Genomic DNA, 23,180 nt, shown 5'->3' with positions numbered 1-23,180 from the left:
ATGCCCATGAGTCCTTGATTGCAGAGAAGAGTTACTAGGAAGGGGGAAAAGGATAAAATGAAAATACAGAGAGAAGTTGGAATAAGATCAAATAGAACTCTATAAGTACGTCAAGATTTCAGATGTAATGATTAGTATTTAAGTACATTGGGGTTTCTAATTAAAATGCTGAGAGCATAAAAGAAAGCATAATTAAGTAAAAGTATGTTTTTATATGTTCCCTAATTGATGTATGTATGAAATGCCAGTCAATTGATACCATGAGAACACAGCTACTGGTCCATTATGCAGATGAAATTATCTAAGTCAGTGTCAAGGTTCAGCCTTTACAATATGTCAATTATGTCATAGAAAATATTCTCTGGCTCCACTATGAAACCAAATATTATACCATTTCCAATTCCAGAACTAGTTATCGCAATGATCTTAGCTTTCTCTGCTCTTCTTTCTTTGTACCTTTTCAGCTGATACTTAATTTTTGCTAGCCATGGAACAAAACAATGGCACTCAAGTGACTGAATTCATTCTCCTGGGATTTGCTGGTCAACACAAGTCTTGGTATTAGAGGTATTGGAAATACCTCTTCACAGTATTTCTAATCATCTATGTGACCACCCTAGTAGGTAATATTGGGACAATCCTACTCATCAAGATTGATTCCCGCCTTCACACCCCTATGTACTTTTTCCTCCAACACTTGGCATTTGTTGATCTCTGCTATCACTCCCAAGATGTTGCAAAACTTTGTAGGGACAGAAAAATCCATCTCATTCATAGGATGTATGGTGCAATTACTAGTCTATGACTTTTGCAACAAGCAATTGCTATATCCTTTCAGCTATGGCAGTAGACCGATGTGTGGCTATCTGTCACCCACTCTGCTATCCAACACTCATGTCCCAGAGAGTCTGTGTTCAGTTCTTCGTTGGTTCATATATCATGGGTTTCCTAAATGCCTCTGTAAATGTAAGTTTTATTTTCTCACTGAACTTTTGCCAATCCAATAAAATTAATCACTTTTTCTGGGATGAACCCCCAATTCTTGCCCTCTTATGCTCCAACACTGATTTAAACATCATGCTCATAATGGTCTTTATGGGGATTAATCTGACATTCACTGTGTTGGTTGTCATCTTTTCCTACATATATATCCTGGCTGCCACCCTGAAGATATCTTCTGCTGCGGGAAGGAGAAAAGCCTCCTCCACGTATTCCTCCCACCTGACAGCAGTCATTTTCTATGGGACTCTGTCTTACATGTATCTACACCATGGGACCAATGAGTCTCAGGAACAAGAAAGAATGGCATCCGTGTTTTATGGCATTATGATCCCCATGTTAAACCCCCTCATCTATAGCCTGAGAAACCAAGACATGAGAGAAGCCCTAAAAAGGATCGGAAAGAAGTGCTTCCTGTTTGATCCTCAATGGTCCATGCTTCTAAACAACCAGACCAACCGTGCTAATTTTTAAGAAATCAAAACCAAAAAATCAAACAAAATAGGAAAAGTTGCTCATTTTTACTGGGACCGAGCTGCAAATTAAAATAACAATGAGATAACTACTTGATAGTGCTATGACTGGGAAGAATTGGAAAAGAATGATAACGCCTATTATTTGCTGTGATGTAAGGAAAATGATGCTTAGAACATATTGTTAATGGAAAATTGAAGTGTTACTTCACTTTAGGAGGAATCTCGCAATATCTTTTTAAAACAAAAATAACCTTCAATCAAGAATTTCAGCCTTGCCAATTGATCTATGGAAATAAAAGTTCCAGTCCATAAGGACATATATTTATGGATGTTTATTGTAGCATTGCTTAGGAAGACAAGACCAAAAAAGTGAATATTCCTCAACAGGGAAATAAATCTGTATTGTTGTAATTCTAAAATCTGTATCTACTGCTGCACAACAAATTTCCACACATTTAGGGGCTTTGAAAAAAAAAGTCACAATTATTATCTTATAGTTTTATGGGTTAGGAATCTGGCTACCATTAAACTGCATCCTCTGAGATGCTACAAACAAGGTGTCACCCGGGACTGGGAAGCCATCAGGAGGCCCAAGTGGGGACCTGCTTCCAAGAACCCTCTTGTTATTGGCAGAATTCATCTCCTTGCAGTTGTCGGACAGAGATTCCTATATTATTATTGCTGGTTTTCAGACAGGGGTTGCTCCCAGCTCTTCAAGGCTATCCACAGTTCTTTGCCACACGGCCCTCTCCATCATCCCTCTCATAACACAATTACTTCTTCAAAGACAGAAAGCCAGAGACACTTAATGAGTACATCTGAGGTCACACAATTAAGTTCGCGAACTCATCCTAGAAAAAGCGCTACACACCTCATTGCTGAATATCACTAAGGTCACCTTCAAAGTACTCCCCTTGGGAAGCTATGCACCGACGACAGCACCTAGTCTACCCTTCAAAGCAATTTTGGAACTTTTTCTGGAATGGCCATCAGAGCTGTCATTGTATTACCCTTAATGTCCTGAATATCATCAAAATGTCTTCCTTTCAATATTTCCTTTATTTCAGGTAAAGAAAGAAGTCATTGGGGGCCAGATCAGGTGAGTAGGGAGGGTGTTTCAATACAGTTATTTGTTTACTGGCTAAAAACTCCCTCACAGACACTGCTATGTGAGCTGGTGCATTGTCGTGATGCAAGAGCTATGAATTGTGGCGAAAAGTTCAGGTCGTCTAACTTTTTCACGCAGCCTTTTCAGCACTTCCAAATAGTAAACTTGGTTAACTGTTTGTCCAGTTGGTACAAATTCATAATTAATAATCCCTCTGATATAAAAAAGTTAGCAACATCATTGCAACATGTTTGTGAATTTAATTGTCCGACCTCATACACATGTGAACAACACCCTTCATATGCCCAAATCTTGCTACAAGAGCCTGTGTTTCCCTAAAGTTTTCCCAGCTCAACACTTTTTTCCTGCCAAGTTTCTACCCCTGGAAACAATTTCTTCTTCCACCGAAGACCCACAGCACTTCATTTGTATCAATAATATTATTTGTTATTTATAACTTCCTACCTAAATTATTTATTTCCATAAAAGACCCTCACTATAATCTTCTATAAGGCAGTTGAGATACATTTTTTTCAATGAGCTTTTAACATCTGGTGCAGAGCCTTAGACACAGTAGGTATTCTATAAATATTGAATGAATGAATGAATGATAAAAAAAAAACACTAGATGGACAGCTTCTCAACTGTAAGTTATATATAGCCTACACTATTGGTCTCTAAATACCAGTCTATGGACAGCAGCATTCAAATGACTGGAAAATGCTTTTTAAGTGCAAACAACTATAGCCCAGCCCTGGAGATATTGATTCAGTAATATTAGACAGAACCTAGTATTTATAAGTATCTATATGTGCAGATAGTATTTATAAGTATCTATATGTGCAGACTGTTGCTTTAATTGCATGCACCACTGGAAAGTAGTATGTAAGAGCATAGGATTTAGAATCTTTTAGAATGTGGTTTATGTTCTAACCCGACCCCTCACCAGAAGTGTCCCTTTGTAAGTTAAATAAGCTTTGAAACCTTGTTTCTCATAATAATGCCTATCTCATGAGATTTTTAAATTTGTTTTTAGTAATAGATAAGATAATGAATAGAAATCACAGTGCCTGGCACTAATAAACCCTCAATAAATGTTAATACTGATGAGTAGTCAAAAGGATTATTTCAACATGGTGTGACAGATGGTACAAGAATCTCATACACACACACACACACACACACACACACACACAGAGTCAGTAAGAAGTCTCCCGGGGCAGCCGGATGGCTCAGTTTGTTAGAGAGCAAGCTCTCAACATGTTTGCTGGTTCAATTCCCACATGGGAGGGTGGGCTGCACCCCCTGCAACTAAAGATTGAAAACGGCAACTGAATTTGGAGCTGAACTGTGCCCTCCACAACTAGATTTGAAGGACAACGACTTGGAGGTGATGGGCCCTGGAGAAACACAGTGTTCCCCAATATAGTCCCCAATTAAAAAAAAAGAAGAAGTCTCCCAAGGCTTCCACCATGAAAACTTTCCCCTCTGGGGTGCTCCTCTCTCCTTCAACAGAAAACTAACTGATAAAGGTCATTTTCTTTCATCCTGCCTCAGCACCTCGGGCCACAGATGCTCAAGTTCGAATCCCATAGGCCTCAGCTATAAAACCTCTCTGCAGAGAAATGACTGGGTGGGCAGTCAGCCTGCACTAGCCTGGGAAGAAAATCTAAAGCCAAATCTGCTGTACGTAAAGCAAACTGCATTGTTCCTATTCAGCCGAGCCTTATCCCAGCCGATGAGGACCGCAGTAAACTGCACAGGGTTAGAGCCAATATGTCAGCATAATTCACGGCGAGGTTCAGCAGTGTCATCTTATCCTCAGCAAAATAAAAATATCAAGGGAGAGAGGAAATTGTTGATGGTATGGAGAAGCTACAAAACGGCCCTGGAGATGACAACTGACATATTAAACATAATGTTCCCAACTGAACATAAACAGCCTTTGCAGAATATAAGCACTAAACAGACAAGGCCACCCCATCACTGAGACGGAACCAGACTCTGAGAATGTCTGAAACAAGACAAGGACTCTCAGCCACCAGAAAAATAGCTAAACAGTTCCCTCTTCCCACTAAAATTAGTAAATACTCCTTCTTTACCCTCTTTGTTTTTACCCTCTCCTAGGTATAAATTACCAAAATACCCAATCATTGAATTTCCGATAGCACTCAAAACAGAGCTCACCTCCACTTCCTAAATCCTTAGAATCACCCAGCACAAGCCTAAATCCTAGAACAGGCCTTCCCAAGTCCCTTTTATCTCTCACCAGGTCCCTCTGGGGTATGCCGTCCCTTTCTGCAGCCCACGAAATAAGCCTAACTTTGTCTGAATACATGTGTGCTCCTGGTGCTTTTTGGCTATTAGACATTCACGGTGTGACCTGTGCTGAGTGCATCTATTATCTCTCAGAAACTTGCTTTTTTTTTTTATTCACTTTTTTATTCCAAAAGAAATTAATATGTGCCCATTACTTCTTAAATATAGCTGTATTTAAAGTTAAAAAAAAGGAGAGTCTCTGTGTCATATATTCTTCCTGATGGTGTTTTCTTCACACACACACACAGGTTTTTTTAAATTAAAAATCAGTTCACATCCCACACATTTTTTTATGCAAAATCCTTTACTCACTTACTGGTATGTTATTAACATTTTCCCTAAAAATACAATTAAATCTTTCTAATTATTTTTAGATGTTTCATGGAAGCACAAAATATTGATTACCTCTGACTTATTTTAACATTACCCAAGCTACAGCCAATATTTTTCTATAAGAAAACAATATTGCATAGAATCCTCTCTGTTTAAAATAATTCTTTTCATCAAAAATTTTTTCTTCAATTACAATGTGACATTCAATATTCCATCTCATTTTATCAAAGATTAAACTGAGGTTCAGGGAAGTTACATTTCTTGCCCAAGATCACATACCTATTAAATGGTAGTTCCAAGATTCAAATCTAGAGCTTTCTAACTTCAATGCTTATCTATTTTTCATTGCTGGCCGTATAAAATAAAGCTTCAGAGTGGCTTGGGTACAGTATAATTTGGACAAATTCAAAACACTTCCATTATTCATCCAATTAAAAATCGCTTTTGGAACCTCCCCTTCTGATTAAAATGGATTTACCCTCCTGCCTGATACAAGAAAAAGTGGACAAAATACATGAAATAATAGTTTACAAGACACTGTACATCAGGCAATGAAGGACAATGATTTCTGAGAAGAAAGAAACAAATGAGCTCTAAAATGTCCCCAGCTTTCTGGTTTAAGAAAGTTTCCAGACAGAGAGAGAGAGAGAGAGAGAGAGAGAGAGAGAGAGAGAGAGAGACCCTTCAGGAATTCCTGAAGGAAATGGAGCTGATACTTGGGAGAGACCAAGGCAACTGGAGTGTCCAGGGCAGAATCCTGAAGAAAGGGAGTTGTACAGACAGAGAACCCCAACACCTACAGAGGACTCCCCTCAATTATTTAGTTGAGTACTGATCTGTACACATATGTGAGGAAACTAGGGAAGGAACCCTGAAAGGATGATAGGTAACAATGCTCAATGCTCAGACAAGGCTGGGAATAGTACCTGTTCGCACCAACCAGACTGGAAAACTTTAAGATTCATGACACAGGGAGCATTTGAGATCTTGCTTCCCAAAAATGTTGTAGGTTTGGCTCAAATAAACTTATAAAAATTCAAAAAAACTCATGATGGCTTGGATGGAATACACAGAAAAGTCTTGCCTCAGTAGTGGGAGATAATTAGCCCTAGACAGAATTCTGCTCCAGTTACAACAGATCTGCACAGCAAGACTGAAATGGATCAGACAGTTTCCAAGCAACTCAACTGTGCTCCAGAGCGCAGCTCAAGGATATTTATAAGGATACAAACACATCTGGCACCAAGCATGGAAACAGCCACAATATCTGGCATCCAATCCAAGATTACCACACATGCAAAAAGCAGGAAAACATGACCATAATGAGAAGAAAATACGATGGTGGAAACCAACCAAGAACTGACAAAGATGCCAGAATTAGCAATCAAACACATTAAAAACAATTATTGTAATTATGCTCCGTATGTTCAAAAAAGTAGAGATATGAAAGATATAAGGAAAATTATACTGTCTGAAGGTAAAGAAGAAAGAAGCAGAAGCAGAAGCAGAAGCAGAAGCAGAAGAAGAAGAAGAAGAAGAAGAAGAAGAAGAAGAAGAAGAAGAAGAAGAGGAGGAGGAGGAGGAGGAAGAAGAATTGCGCCGGATAGGATTAACTACAGAATAAACATTCCACAAGAAGTAATTAGTGATCTTTTAGACATAGCAATAGTAACTGTCTGGGAGGCATACAAGTCCCATGCCCTTTCCTCATACCTTGCCCTATACATCTCTTTCATCTGGCTGTTCCTGAGTTTCACATTTTTATAATAAACTGATAATCTAGTGAATAAATAATAAAGTGAGAGAAAGATGAATCAAAAATCTAAATGAGCAACAGGGAGCTATGGGACAACTTCACGAAGTAAAACAGGAGGAACAAGATTGATATAAAATTTTCTTCGAAAAATAATGCTGAAAATTTGATGAAACTATGAAGCCACAGACTCAAGAATCACAAGAAACACCAAGCAAAAGACAAATGCAAAAACTACACCCCACGAAGTCACCCCACTAAATTTAATAAATAAAAAAAGTAAATTTAAAAAAGATACATCATAATCAAATTGCTCAAAACCAGAAATAAAGGGAAAATCTTAAATGCATCCAGAGGAAAAAAGATGCACCATGAAGAGCAAAACAAAAGTAAGGATAAAAACAGAATACTTGTCAGAAACAATGGAAGCAAAAACACAAGCACCCAAAAAAATAAAAAAGGCACAGCAAAATAAACTATCAACAAAATACAGGGGCAATCAACTGAATGGAAGAAGATTTTTGCAAACAGCACCTCCAATAAGGTGCTAATATCCAAAATAAACAAGGAACTCATACAACTCAACAACAACACACAAAAAAAAACCCAATTGAAAAATGGGCAGAGGACCCAAATCGACATTTCTCTAAAGAGGACATACAAATGGCAAATAGACATATGAAAAAATGTTCAACATCACTAATCATCAGAGAAATGCAAATAAAAACCACAGTGAGATATCACCTCACCCCAGTCAGAATGGCTATCATCAACAAGACAAATAGTAACAAGTGTTGGAGAGGCTGTGGAGAAAAAGGAACCCTCATACACTGTTGGTGGGAATGCAGACTGGTGCAGCCATTATGGAAGGCAGTGTGGAGGTTCCTCAAAAAATTACAAATAGAATTACCATATAACCCAGCAATTCCTCTCCTGGGAATCTACCCAAAAATCTGAAAACATTTATCCGTAAAGATATATGTGCTCTGATGTTCACTGCAGCTTATTTACGGTGGCCAAGAAACAGAAACAACCAAAGTGTCCTTCAATAGATGATTGGTTTAAAAAGTTGTGGTATATATACACAATGGAATACTATTCTGCCATAAGAAAAAATGAAATAGTGCCATTTGCGACAACATGGATGGATCCTGAGATTATAATGCTAAGTGAAATAAGTCAGACATAAAAAGTAGAGAACCATATGATTTCACTGACATGTGGTATATAAAAAAGTGAAAACAACAAAGGAACAAGATAAACAAATGAAGAAACAAAAACTCATAGACACAGACAATAGTTTAGTGGTTACCGGAGGGTAGTGGGGGAAAGGGGTGGTAGACGAGGGCAAAAGGTATCAAATATATGGTGATGGAAGGAGAACTGATTCTGAGTGGTGAACACACAAAGTGACATATAGATGATGTATTACAGAATTGTACACCTGAAACCTATGTACGTTTACTAACAGCTGTCACCCCAAATAACTTTAATTTAAAAAAAAGACTAGTTGAAGGAAGACACCAAATTTTATTCACTTATATTACAAACGCTCCTCAAGGAAGCATCTTGCATAAAATTTGACTTGCAGTGAAGTTGTCCCTTATTTTGTTCCTAAAAGGTTACTTGGCTGTGGATATCTATGAATCAAGGAATATGAAAGAATCAGGGATGTCAATAATAACAGATGAATTAGTTTTGTGTTCTGCGCCATATACCAAGGTCGTATTCTGACTTTAATCTTAATGATAGAGAATCAGTTCTAAGATTACTGACGTGAATGAAGATAAGACCTCTAATGATTTACCAAATGAACATATCGCTTCGTTATCTACAAGCAACAATCGTAAGCTGCCCACAAACACCCTAGAGCTATTGGTCACAAACAGACAGGTAAGAGACTAAGAAGCTTCTAGTGTCTTACCTTTCTGGCTCTGACCAATAGCTTTCAGAAGCTTAGCATTCTGTAACAGCACATGAGTATTTAAATCACCATAAAAAAAAATAAAGATTTCCAAATAGCCCTAGCTTTGGACTTCACTAACTACTAGAACTATCAAAACTGCTGCTGATTCGATTGCAACTACTTTCCCTTAAAACATTCTCGTGATTCCTTTTGACTTTTTTACTTCTCACACAGTTAACTTTATTTCTCTACGTAGACTCGTTTTTCCTTCAGTACAAGCAAGTAGTATTTCTACCCAAAACTGTAGGAATCTACAACGACAGCTCTTTTCTTTTTCTGGTAAGTGATACAGGGATCAAAATAATTTTAAAAACACATTGTGAGTCGAGTTGAGAATCACAATGTGTTTTTAAAATTATTTTGATCCCTGTGTCACTTACCAGAAAATGAAAAAAAACATTGTGAAATGCATTTCTTCATTCATCTCTTTCTTATATTGTTCCTGTGAAAATTGAAAGCATATTACGGGCTCTCTAAATACATTTTTTTTGACACTTTATTCAGGAAATTTCAACCTATTATAACACAAAGCAGTTTTTTTCAGCCGTCAATCTGTAAAAGCAATTCTAATGGTGAAAGACCCATTTAATACGGGAACATAAGCTTCCCATTTGAGGCAACTTATTCTGCAAAACTTCATCACAGATTATCAGAAACTGAAGTAGCCTCAGTTCATACTAGCATGAAATCCAGTGACTCATAAAAGAATGAAAGGTAAGAGATGTACCTCCTTGATGCTAATGAGTTTTCACATTTTCTGGTGGACAGTGAGCATAAAGGGAAGCTGGGAAATTGGTAGAAAAATGAGACCTTTGCCCGAAAAGCTGTAAAGAGGAAGCTGGGAAGAATTAAACATTGAAAGTAAGCCTCCTACAAAATCATTTTACAGAATTATGGAATCATAACAGCATCATTCCATGGACAAATTTCACAAATGTTCTTCTTTCAAATAAGAAAGTTTATTATATGCCTGGAGAGAGAATCAGAATTTTTTTTTAATTAACATTTATTGGGGTGACAATTGTTAGCAAAGTTACTTAGGTTTCAGATGTACAATTCTGTATTATATCATCTAAAAATCACATTTTGTGTTCCCCACCCAGAGTCAGTTCTCCTTCCATCATCATATATTTGATCCCCCTTACCCTCATCTACCACCCCCCCCACACTCCCCTTACCCTCTGGTAACCACTAAACTGTTGTCTGTGTCTATGAGTTTTTGTTTCTCATTTGTTTGTCTTGTTCTTTTGTTGTTTTTGGTTCATATACCACATATCAGTGAAATCATATGGGAGAATCAGAATTAGTATTAGCTAAATATTGGTGTAAGCTTTCTATGTGCCAGCATATAGAAAATGCACTACCTCATTGAACTTTGACAAAATAATCCCCATTTTCAGATTTTGAAAATCCTATAATCCCTATTTCCACATTATTTAACTCAGAGCAGTTAAACAACCTGTTCAAGCCACATAACTAAGTGGTGGAACCAGGATTTTGATTTAATTCCAGGGTCTGCATTCTTGACCGAAACAATACATTATTTTTTAACTTAAGGAAAAGTAACTTAACTGAAATATTTTTTCTAATTTGCATATCATTTTCCCCCCACACTTTCTATGGAGGTATAATTTACCTAGAGAAAAATGAGCCATTCTTAGACACATTCCTTTGTCCTATCTGCAAGAGTCAGCATCCTCTGAGTAGCTGGCTCAGAGTTCATGGCATTTTTAGCAAAGCTATTGTAGATGTGTGTCCCACCTTTTCATTGTCCTTCAAGTTCAATGCAATCGATCACTTTTTCTGTGATGCACACCCAAAGCTTGACATTTCATGCTCCCACATTTATATCAGCATGACGATTATTGTCTTCATGGGGTTTAAACTTGAGAACCGCATCAGTTGTCATGTTTGGTCATCACATTCTTTTACATTTATACCCTGGCTGCTTTCCTGAGGATGTCCTGAAAGAGAAGTCTTTCTTGCTATGGTTCTCACGTAACAACTGGCACCATTTCTGCTATAGGTCCCTCTCTATGTGTACTTTCAGCCTGATTCTAACAAGCTCAGTAGAATCTGAAAGTGACCTCCATGTTTTACAGAATTGTGATTCCCAGGTTGAACCTTTGACCTACAGCTCAAGAAACAAGGAAGTGATAGACACACTAATCATGATAGCAAGTGAGTGTTTATGAACTGGATCTCATTTCCTAATATTAGGCACAAAGAAGCACGCAAGCAAAAGTTTTTTTACAAGATGCTATTTGCCTGGAGCAATTTTTCCAACACCTCGAAAACATGTTGAGCTTCCTAAATCCCTAAATTCAAGGATTTGATAATATAAAAGGTTCTCAAAGTTTCACAGAGATGGATTTATTTGGAGGGGTAACAGAGCCTTTCTGCCTGATGAACAAGCTTCTCTTGCTAATGACTGCTCTTTATAAAAAGCATGAAAAATCAGCAGTCAACATGCTACAGCAACAACATTTTCAGTCTTTGAAAACCAACTAGTGCAATATTACTCTGAGTGAAGCAAAATCAACTTGCAAGAAAAATTAGGATAAAAAAGGGAACCAATTTCTCATGCTCTGGGAAAACAGGCAAAAGACCATAAAATCATTTGAGGTAGATGCAGGCAGTGGGCGGTGGCTCAAAAAAAGAAAAATTTAGCAAATTCCCATGAAGGTCCAGCACTTAGCAGAACCTCCAGGGGTAGGCAGTAACAGGAAACTCTCCCCAGATCTTGTAAGTATAAAGCACTCATATATCCCATCATCCAACAGTGCCCAGAGGCCCTCTGCCAAGATCTGAAGCCATCACGGACCTGGAGAGAGAGGAGACTGCAGGCTGGATGAGATGCTGGCAGCCATGGCCAGCAGCAAGCCACCATACTGAAGGCTTCCAGCTGGTTCTGCTCCCTGACATCAAGAGTCGCAGCATCCTGGCCAGTCATGGGCTGGCAAAACGGGGAAAGCTCCTCTCACTTTAACACTACATCTGACAGCTGTGTCAATGAAGAGAAGTGTCAACAAAATTTGCCTTAGCCCCACATTTCCCAAAATGGAATCCAAAGGACTTATTCCTCCAGGATGCCCAACATGAAAAGGATTCCAAGGCCAAGGAATCAATACCAGATTTCTTTACCAAGGAGCTTTCCAGAAGTATATTACTTAACACTATGCATTGTGAATCTCTAAGAGAGAAAGCATGTAGAGCATTTTCCAAACATGTTGGATCACAGGACACTGTTTAATCTATGGACTATGTACTGTTTTGTCTCAATCCTAAAATGCACATTTCTTTCATGTTTTAATATTTCTTATGTTGTGATTATCTTAAAATCCACATGTACATTTAACAGAGCAATTAAGTTGTCATAAAATTGATGGTGACTCTTTATATATACATAATATAATTTAATAAATACATTTTTAACAGCTTGGAATCCACATTCCCTATAGTACAATTTTAAAAATACCTACCTGTTTGAAAAAAAAAAAGAATTAGCTAAATACTTTTATAAAAGACTATTGAAGTACTTGCTAGAAAACATCATTTAAAGAATATCTTTAGCTCTAAACAGAATACCACATTTGTATATAAATAATCAATATTCTCTTCAATCATTAACACAAATACCTTAAGACTTTTTAATAGGAAGCATCATATTTATCGTGTTCTAGTTATTATGCATGTTAAATGTCTTTATTTCTTTAAAAGGTATCAAATGATTCAGGCTGACCATTTCATACAATCTATCTATTTTGCTAAATTTTGAGTCCTAGTAATACTTATTACTGTCCTTATTTACTAACTTTAATGTGAGTCAGCTTTCTCCCTCGCCTAAGGGAAGTGAACCTTATAAACACTTTCTGGAATTCCAACTCGTATTTACCCAAAGAGTGGCAGTGAATTCCAGATGTGTTGTACTTCAGTTCCAAGAATGGTTGGCCTTCCCTAGCCATCACCTCTCCCTGACCATACCACCCCTAGCAGGATACCAATGATGGTCTTCCAGGAGCCAAATGTGATTGTCTATATTAGTTTGCTAGGACTGCACCACAAACCAGGCAGTTTAAACAACAGAAACGTGTGGTCTCACAGTTCTGAAGGCTAGATATCTGAAATTAAGGTGTTGGCAGGATTGGTTTCTTCTGAGAGTTATGAGAGAAGTTGCTGTTCCAGAACTCCTTGACTTGTAGTGGCCGTCTTCATGTTTACCTGGTATTCTCTCTATGTATGTGTCTGTCTACAAATTTCCTTTTATAAGGACACCCACCCTAACGGCCTCATTTTAATTTTATTAAAATCACTCTATGAAGACCTAATCTCCAAATAAGGTCACATGCTAAGGCACTGGGGATTAGGACTTCAATACATGAATTTTGAGGGGCTCACAGTTCAACCCATACCATCATCTACAGTTAAGGCTGCTCAACTGTTCAGGACACTAAGAATCTTACCAAGATAAATCCTTTATTCTCTCTTCCTTTCTTGGGAGATGAGTCTCTGGGTGGCAATTGGGACCTATCATGGCATTCCAGATTTACTAGAATTGCATTTTCCCCAGGCCAGGATGTCTCTCACATCCTTCAGAAAGAAATGTGCTCTAGTTAACAAATTAGGGCCAAAGACTCAGAGAGAACCGAGCTCCAATAAATTCTCAGGGGAATGACTTAAATATAAGAAAGATTAAAAGAAAGTGAGAAGTTGTTGTTATAAAAAGTTCAACCACAGGTAGCTCTATTTTTATTTTTTTGAGAAAACGCCAAACCATTTTCCATAGTGGCTGTATCAATTTGCAATTCCACCAACAATGCACGGGGGTTCTCTTTTCTCTGTATCCTCGCCAATAACTGCTTATTGATTTATTGATGATGGTCTTTCTGACAGGTGTGAGGTGATATCTCATTGATTTTAATTTGCATTCCTCTGTTGAGCATCTTTTCATGTGTCTATTGGCCATGTGTATGCCCTCTTTGGGAAAAATGTCTATTCAGGTCCTCTGCCCATTTTTTAATTGGATTGTTTGTTTTTTTTGGTGTTGAGTTCACTCATGAGTGAACATGAGTATCCCTATGTTCATTGCAACACTATTGACAATAACCAAGATATGGAAGCAACCTAAGTGCTCGTCAATAATCAATTAGATAAAAAAGGTGTGGTACATATATATAATGTAATATTACTCAGTCATGAACAAAGAATGAAATCTTGCCATTTGCAACAGCATGGATGGACCTAGAGGGTTTTATGCTACGTGAAATAAATTAGACTGAGAAAGACAAATACCAGATGATCTCACTTATATATGGAATCTAAATAACAAAATTAATGAACAGACAAAACAAAAGCAGATTCATAGATAACAGAAAACAAACTGATGTTTGCCAGATGGTTGGGGGGCTGGGTGAAAAAGGTGAAGGGATCAAGAAGTACAAGTTGGTAGTTACAAAATAGTCACGGGGATGTGAAGTACAGTATAGGGAATACAATCAATAATATTGTAATAAATGTAAGTGCTAAGTGGGTACCAGACTAATTGGGGAATCACTTCATAAATTATATAAATATCTAACTACTACACTATACACCTGAAACTAATATAAACTAATATTGAATGTCAACTGTAACTGAAAAAATAATTAATAACTTTTTTTTAAAAAAGCTCAACCACAACCTCTAATAGCACCAAACCTGAAATCTAAAATTCCATAATAGCCCTTAATGGTGATATAGCAACCATTTATTGAATATTTACTGTGTGCCTGGAATAGGTACTTTACATGCATGATTTTATTTAATGCTTACTACCATTGTATGAGGTTGATACTTTCAATTAAGTTTGATATGTAAGTAAAGAGCTTACCACAGACCTGGCACATAGTATGTGTTTAATAACCAAAAGTTAATGTACATGCCCATTTTACAGATAAGAAAACTGAGCTTCAGAGCTATCTAGGGTTGTACTAGTGTGAGAGATTTGGCCTATATTTGAGTCTATGTATAGTCAACTCCAAAGCTTGAGATCTCATCTACTGAAATAAGCTGCAGCCCATTCCTATTCCTGTGTCACAGAAGTCCAAGATTATATATCCCAGAACCATCCCTCACATCCTCTGTCCTTTCAGAGTCAATGAAGCCTTTTATGGCAGCCCCTATTTAGTCTCCAAAGCTTGAGAATTACTTCTTAAAGATTAAAGTAAGACTTCAGAAATGGGATTTGTGAACTTCCTCTTTTTCAAGGATCCTCCCCCACCCTCACCTACCCCCCCATACACACACACACACACACACATACACACACACACACGCAAACACGCTTGCAGAGAGAGCGTTCAGAAGCTCTTTATAAGTACTAGGAATGAGACCAACTATTTGTCATGAACTCAGGTGGCCTGCAGCTTCCTGCTTCCCAAGAACTAGGTGGCTGGTGAAAGGAGAATATCCCCTGGCCCAAGAAACCCAAGCTGCTATTTCAACTGCATCTATTTCACATTTCCAGCATCTGCCAGTCCTGGGGGCTACAAATCCCAGCTCTGTGCTTAACCCACATGCTCATTTACCTAAGCTCATGAACCCAGAGTCAGCATGTTACTGGGCTCTTCACAGTTAGCTCATTAGGGATTTCTTCGGGTTAAGAGAGCTGTCTCAGCAGGTTTTCTTCAGTCAGGAACAGCAGGACATAGTATAGCCTCCCCCACCCCACCCCACCCCCACCACTGTCCCTTACTATACTCATCATCAATACAAGAGACACTATGGCCCAGCTCAGCAAAACATGGGAAAGTTTCCCAAGACATGTTCTCTTTAATTTGACATCAGCTGGTGACTATACCATAAGAGATCCTAATAAATGAGAGTTGGCTGATTGAGGCAGTGCCCTCTACTTGGCTAGTTTTCTTATCAAATGCTCTCCTTTAACTCATTGAATTATCATTTCCTTTCCTCAATTTCTGCACCAGAGATGAGTCCAGTGTCCAAAACAGTGCAAAGTACTTTTTTATATGCCATCTTATCTGACCCTCACAGCAACTCTATGAGTTCCTCTGTGTCTTTGACGCCTATCACAGATAAAGAAAATGATACTCACGATGGTCACGAGCTTTCCAAATCTCTCATCTAGGGACTCACAGGCCAAGATGGGCTTTTAGGTTTTTTGGATTCTCCTGTTTTCTTCCACTACAACCTATTGCATTTCTGATTCTCAATGTTCCTTTTCAACTCTAGTCTCTATGATTACATAAGTCTTACTTGATCATCCCAACACAATTTTCAATCTTACTTGATGTTCCCTAATCAATTTTCAGAAATTCATTTATTTAATGAATGTGTTTGGGATGGAAGTGTAGTGTCAGATTCTGCAGTTAGGTGGGAGCACAGAAATGAGAAAAACAGACAGGACTTCGCCCTTCATGAAGTTTATAACCTAGTAGTGGTGACATAACCAGTCCAGGACGTTGCTGAAGATACCAAAAGCATGGTACCAGAGAGGACATGATTCAACCATACTCGAAAAACATGTAAGGTAAAGGGTCAATAGGGAAAGAAAGAGAAAGTCGGGGTTTAATTCTTAAAAGTGTTCATCAAGAAGACTCTCAGGAGCTTGGAGAGATGATTCAAGAGGCCAAAGGGAAGCATCTTCCAAAAGAATACCTAGCCTTCTGTTTGCAGTAGTTGAGTAAGTATGTGATGATTAGCTCATTAGGATAACATTGTTATCTACCCTTTGTAACATGTGAAATTCTCAGACTGAGCCAGACAATGGAGCTTCTGGAGTCTATGTTTTTATAACACTTATTCATAACAGTGAGAGCCAAAGACAGTCTGACTAATGCAGCTCAACCACAGGGGAAAAGCCCCATGCCACCCGTATCTGGAGCCCTTGTCCGCAGTCCTGCATCTCTAAATCTCACAGGGGCTTCGTGTTCTCATTTATAACATAAGGACTGTAATAATCTATTGAAAATTCTCATTAGGAGAATTCTTTAAGAAAATGTAGTCAAATAGGCTACAAAACCTCTTCTTATATAAGCCCTCCTAGAGACCCTGTCTTAAGGTTATTTTAAACTCAGAGCTACCATTTTTAGAGTAATAAGGAAGTTTCTGTCATCTGGTTTGAAGAATAAAGTTTCCCTTTGCAAGAATCCATTGTTTTTAGGGAGAGTCTTTAATTAGCATACCTAGATTTGCAGATGTTAGGTGAGTGTCTGTTTGTTTACTTGTTTGTTTGTTTTGGAGAGGAAGACCTGAGTAGGATAGCTTTAGGTTATTGCCTCAAATAGCCAAACACTGAGGATTGAGGATTGACTAGGATACTGAAAAAGTAAGGAGATGTCACTTCCAAGATTCACAAGATTAAGATTACAAATAGAATGTGGCTTTCATTCTCATTCTCTTATTCTCATTCTCTCATTCTCTCTCTCTTTCTCTCTCTCTCTCTCTCTCTCTCTCTCTCTCTCTCTCTCTCTCTCTCTCTCTCTCTCTCCCCCCTCCCCTCATTTCTCTCCCATCCCCCACTCTCCCTCTGAAGGAAGCCAGCTGCCACGTTGTGAGTTGCCCTATGGGAAGACTCATGTAGAAAAGAACTGATGTCTCTGGTCAACAGTCCTCCAGGAATCCTGCCAACAGGCATGTGACTGAGCTTAGAAGAGGCTCTTCCCCCAGGACAGCCTTGAGATAAGACCACAGACCTGCCTTATCTGTAAGAAACCCTAAACTGGAAGCACTCCGCCAAGCCATGACTAGATTCTTGATCCACCAAAACTGTGAGATAATAAATGCTCCTTATTTAAAACCACTAAGTTTTGGAGTAATTTGTTAAACAAAAATAGAAAACTCATACAGTAACCAATCAAAAATGCCTTTCAGAATCCTACAATTTTTCAAAAATCTTTTCCTTCTTGCCCTATATCTGTTCCTCACTCTATAAATCACCTTTTGGTCTGTCTTATTCTTTAAAAGTCTACTATTTTTCAGACAATGTGCTGGTCTAGAGAAGTAAGCTCAGAATTTGGTAATACCAATAAATTGGTCTCTTTTCCAAGACACCATATCGGTATCCAAATCTCAAAGAGCTTTTTCCCATGAAAAATGTAGTCCCTGGGAAGTTGCGATAAAATATTTTTATATTTTAATGTATATATTTTAGCATTTATATTTATGACATATCTGTTTTATATATAATATGTATAGTTCCCATATGATTATATTTGCTGTTACATTAAATTCAGATAAATATATATTTCAGATTAATAAGCCTGGACTATGAGAAGAGAAAAAAAGTCTATTCAAAGTCCTAAAACAGCTGTCAACTAAAAATTTCTTCTGAGCCCAGCAGACTCCCAAGAGGATCATTTGAGGTCATTAGCTGACATTTTTAACACCCTTTTCACCTACTCATCATGTTCTTCCACAAGCCCCAGCATGACCATAACGGGTAAGTGGCTTCAATTGCTGAAAAGCAGGGGGCCCAGCCCCATAGGAAGAGCCCCCATGGCGACTCCACTCTTAAAGGTCACAGCTGCTGCTAGAAAAAGAGATACTGTGGTCAGTAAGGGAGCTTCTATTAATGATTCAGCAGAGCCCTGTCAGGCTTGCTCCTGTGTCTGAGTCCCTCACTGGTTTGCTGGTAGACATTAGGTTAGTTCCCATCAGACTCCAAATCCCTAAAAACTAACCAGTGGATTTTTAGTCAAATCAACGCTAAAAACATTTTTGTGTGTATCTGTTTACTAGGTGCAGTGGGAGTTGGGGAGAAGGGAAAGACACAAAGATGACTAAAACTCAAAGGTGCTTCCCACACATTCTGAATTTGTGCAGACCTGAGGAAGGTTCAGCAATTCTTCTATAATCAAGACCTCAAAGCCCCAGGGTAAGAAGCTGAACAGCTAGAGTCTGAATTCCAGCTGTGCCAGTGGACACTGCATGTGCATGGGCGGTTACTGTCCTTCTGTTAGCCTTGCTTTCCTCATCTGCACAACAAACAATTGGGACTAGACCAGGGATTCTGTGGAGGGCAGGATCCTAGGATGGCCTCCCAGGACTCCCACCCCATGATGTGCAGGCCCATGAGCATGGTGGGGTCTGCTCATGCAAAGAGGTCTCACTACTACGAGTAAGTTAGGTTCTGAGAGATTTTTAAAGGTGTAATGAAGGTTCCAAATCAGTTGATTTTTTAGTTAATCAAAAGGGATATTATCTGAGTCAATCAGATGAAAGTCCTTAAAAGAAGAACTGAGTCCTTGAAAAGAGATACTTGGAGGCCTGGAAGAACAGAGCTGCTGAGTAGTGAGGGAGCCTGTGAGACATCCATGTGACAAAGAACTGCGAACAGCCTCTAGAGCTGAGAGCAGCCCCAACTGACAGCAAAAAAAAAAAAAAAAAAAGCGGACCTCAGTCCTACAACTGCAAAGAAATGAATTTGGCCAACACTACATGAACTTGAAAAAGGACCTGAGCTCCTGAAAGGAATATAGTCCACCTAACACCTGATTGCAGCATTGTGGAACCCGGAGCACAGGGCTCAGGTAAGCCATGAGACTTCTGGCCCATAGAAACTGTGAGATTTCATATATATATATATTTTTTTTTATTTATATACATTTATATACATATATATATATTTCATAGATGTCGTTATAAGCCACCAAATAAATTTGTGCTTATTTGTTACACAGTAATGGAAAACTAATATAGATTCTAAATGAGTTCCATCTTGCCTGCTGCTTCCAATGATTGATTATGTCTGCCTAGAGCACCACACCGAAAAGGATTCAAAATTTGCATCTACGTTCAGCTACAAAAAGTGTCAACATTGATTAATAATGTCTACCATGGATATTTATCAATTAGGACTCTTCTGGTTGCAAGCAACAAAAAAAAACACACACATTGGCTTAAGAAGGGAAAAAGAATTGTTAGATCTGGTATTTCTTCAGCAAATACTTACTAACCCTACTATGTGATGAACCTTGCTCTAAGCACTGAGGTTACAACAGAGATGAAGTCCCCATCCTCACAGAGCTCACATTTTAGTAGTTTATAGAAACAAGAAGCCCAGGGATAGAGTTGGCCTTGGGCAATGGCTGGATCCCCTTGTTCAATATACGAAAAAGTCAAACCATTAAGTTCACATATTTTCTACTGTGTAAGTGCACATTGGAAAGTTTGCAAACTTAATTGTCCGACCTCATACAATCTCCATATTATAGCCACTTTAGGCTCCAAGCTTACATCATCTCTACTACACATCTAGCAGGAAAAGATTATTCTTTACCTGGTTACTCAAGCAGATACCTCAGGATTCCCTCTTTACTGGTCCTGACTGGACAGGCTTGAGTAAGCCAATCACTGTGCCCTAGAAAAACTGATGTCCTAATGAGTCAAGCTCAGTGTTACAGGCGGAGTGTTTGTGCCCTGCCCAAATTCATATGTTGAAGCCCTAAAGCCCAGTGCAATAGTATTGGAGGTAGGCCTTTGGCAGGCAATTGGGCTTCAATGAGGACATGAGGATGTGACCCCCATGATGGGATTAATGTGCTTATAAGAAGAGGAAGAGAGGCCAGAGTGCCCTCTCTCTCTCTCTCTCTCTCTCTCTCTCTCTCTCTCTCTCTCTCTCTCTCTCTCTCCCTTTCTCTCTCCTTCCCTCCCTATGAGAACTCAATAAGAAGACAACAATCTGCAAGTCAGTAAGGGGGTTATTACCAGGAACCAAATCTGCCAACATCCTGATCTTGGACTCCCCAGCCTCCAGAACTGTGAGAAAATAATATCTGTAGTTTAAGCCGCCCAGTCTACCGTACTTTGTAAAATCCGCCCAAGATAACCAAGCTACTGCCTCAACCACCAGCCCTTGGGGCAGAGACTTCATCTGCACCTGGACTTGGACTGTGGGAGAGTTGATTCTTGAGCAGGATATCAGGGTGCAGCCACCAGAGAAACAAAAAATAATCAACATCCAACACAGCAAAGGAGTGAGGAGTGGCTCCAAATTCACCACGTGTTTGGTCTCTGGGTAAAAGATTATCTTTAAAGTCCTTTAAAATTCTAAGACTGGACAGTATTTATTCTTCTACTTTATTAAGTTTTATCAATGTGGCATCTTAAATGGAATATATGTTCAATGTAATAAAAGAAAAATCCAGTGATACTACAATCTAAACAGCAGAAGGCATATTTTCCAAGAACTTCCTAAACCACTGTCTACACTCCATCCCATATCCTAAAAACCATCCTGAAAACCTGCCATCTTTCCTCCTGCTGTAATTCTATGTGCCATGTTTATTTGGTTTGGTGTACACATAGATTTCTTGGTGGAAAGGAAGGAAAGAGGGCTAGAGATTCGGGTTTTGGAAAAGAGACTCCAACGAGACTTCAGCGGCAAGATCATGAAGGAAGTCACAGATTGTGGGAGAACATTCCCAGGACCATCAATACCAGGAGAACCCCTACCTTCCCACCAAGTGCTTCTCAGTTCCCCCACAAATTTAAAGAATCACCGTGACAAGGGTCTCAGATCCAAGGCGCCCTCTCTGGTAACCATGTGATACGATGGAAATAGCATGGAAGTTAAAATCAGGCAGACCTGGGTTCAAATCCTGATTCTGCCACTCATTGTGAGATCAAAGGAAATTTACCATATGCTTTGGAGCTCTGGTCTCCTCTTATGAAAACGGTGATAATGATACCCACCTACAAGTTCTTGGGTGTTTGAATGATACAATAGCACTCATGCAATACCTAACAGACACCTAGTAATGAAAAGAAGTAATAGAGATTGAGCCTGCACTGTGGCATAGAAAGCACCCTGGCCTGGAAGTCAAGAGTCCTGGGCAGCCTACAGACAGCTGTGGAGGAGAGTTAAAACCTTTGAGAATGACATCTTACCATTTGCGACATGGATAGACCTAGAGGGTACTATGCTAAGGGAAATAAGTCAGACAGAGAAAGACAAATACCACATGATCTCATAGGTGGACTTTAAAGGACAAAATAAACAAACAAAACAGAAATAGCCTCACAGATACGGAGAACAGACTGATGGTTGCCAGATGAGAGGAAGGTTGCGGGGCTGGGTGAGAAAGGTGAAGGGATTAAGTACAAATTAGTAGTTACAAAATAGTAACGGCATGTAAAGTGCAGCACAGGGAATATAGTGTAAGGTACATGAATTTTACAAATTACATGAACTTTAAAGTTACTTGAACATTCCATGCCTTAGTTTCCCTCTCTGTAAGAAGACAATGATAATAATATTATAGTTTCTAATTCATAAGGCTGTTGTGAGAATTAGAGTGCAATAGGTTTGAAACAGAACAGTGTCTGACACATAGTTCACACTCAGTAAATGTTAGCTATTGTCATTATTATTCATCCATTCAACACACAGTTGTTGAGAATATACTCGTATGTTGGGTGCTAGAATTGCGTAACTGCCTATATGCCTGTCTCTTTCATGGAGGAGCTCAACACAAACAGATAAACAGATTTTTAATTGCAAAATGAGGTCATAATTACAGTTATAGAAGAAAACAAATGCAAATGCCATACGAGCCCAGAAGAGGGAGCCTAACACTGGAAGAACGAGGGAAAACTTCACCAAGAAGGGAACACTTCAACTGAATCTTACGTTGACAGGCTATGTAGACAAAAAGGCCAAAAAGAATCAGGGAGGTGGGTAAAGCAGTAGAAAAATTAAAAACAGCTATATCTTAGAAACATATTCTGAGTAAAAAAGAAGAAGAAGAAGGAGATTTATGATGCTATACAATTTTTGTAATATAAAAATGTGTACACAAACGACAGCCTACCTTTTGCAAAAACACATACCAAAAACAAATCCTCGTGACACATACTGAATGGAAGTGGAGAATCGGGGCTTAAAAGCATAAATTTAAAAGGATAAAGAAAGCAAGATCATGAACACCTGATGGTGATAATGTAACATGAACTAAAAGCCGAAGGGGGAGGGTGGAGAGGGGGCTGGGGAGAGCAAAGAGACCAACTGCAGAATATGAGGATTTGCCAGTGATGTATTGCATCTGACATTTGAAAGAGTCAGATCACTGCTGGTAGAATAAGGCATCAGATTGTTTCATTTGAATTCTCAAAAGTAATGTTACAGGCAACACACACACACACTCTTAAATATGGAAGGAGCACAGGCCTACCTGAGCCATCAGGAAAGGGGGTGCTTCAGGCCTGCACCAACCTGCCTGGTGCTCT

At 38.8% G+C, this 23,180-nt stretch overlaps 1 pseudogene across 1 annotated transcript; it reads left to right on the top strand.

Moving 5' to 3' along the window:
- The first annotated feature begins 474 nt into the window (after positions 1 to 474).
- LOC308503347 (olfactory receptor 5AK2-like) lies at positions 475 to 1,473 on the top strand (annotated as a pseudogene). Its single transcript has one exon. The product of its transcript is annotated as an olfactory receptor 5AK2-like (transcript).
- Positions 1,474 to 23,180: the final 21,707 nt, after the last annotated feature.

The sequence above is a fragment of the Rhinolophus hipposideros genome, assembly GCF_964194185.1.
Source record: "Rhinolophus hipposideros genome assembly, chromosome: 10".
Lineage (NCBI taxonomy): Eukaryota > Metazoa > Chordata > Mammalia > Chiroptera > Rhinolophidae > Rhinolophus > Rhinolophus hipposideros.
The sequence above is the reverse complement of the archived record's forward strand: the minus strand, read 5'-3'. Positions and strand labels throughout refer to the sequence as shown.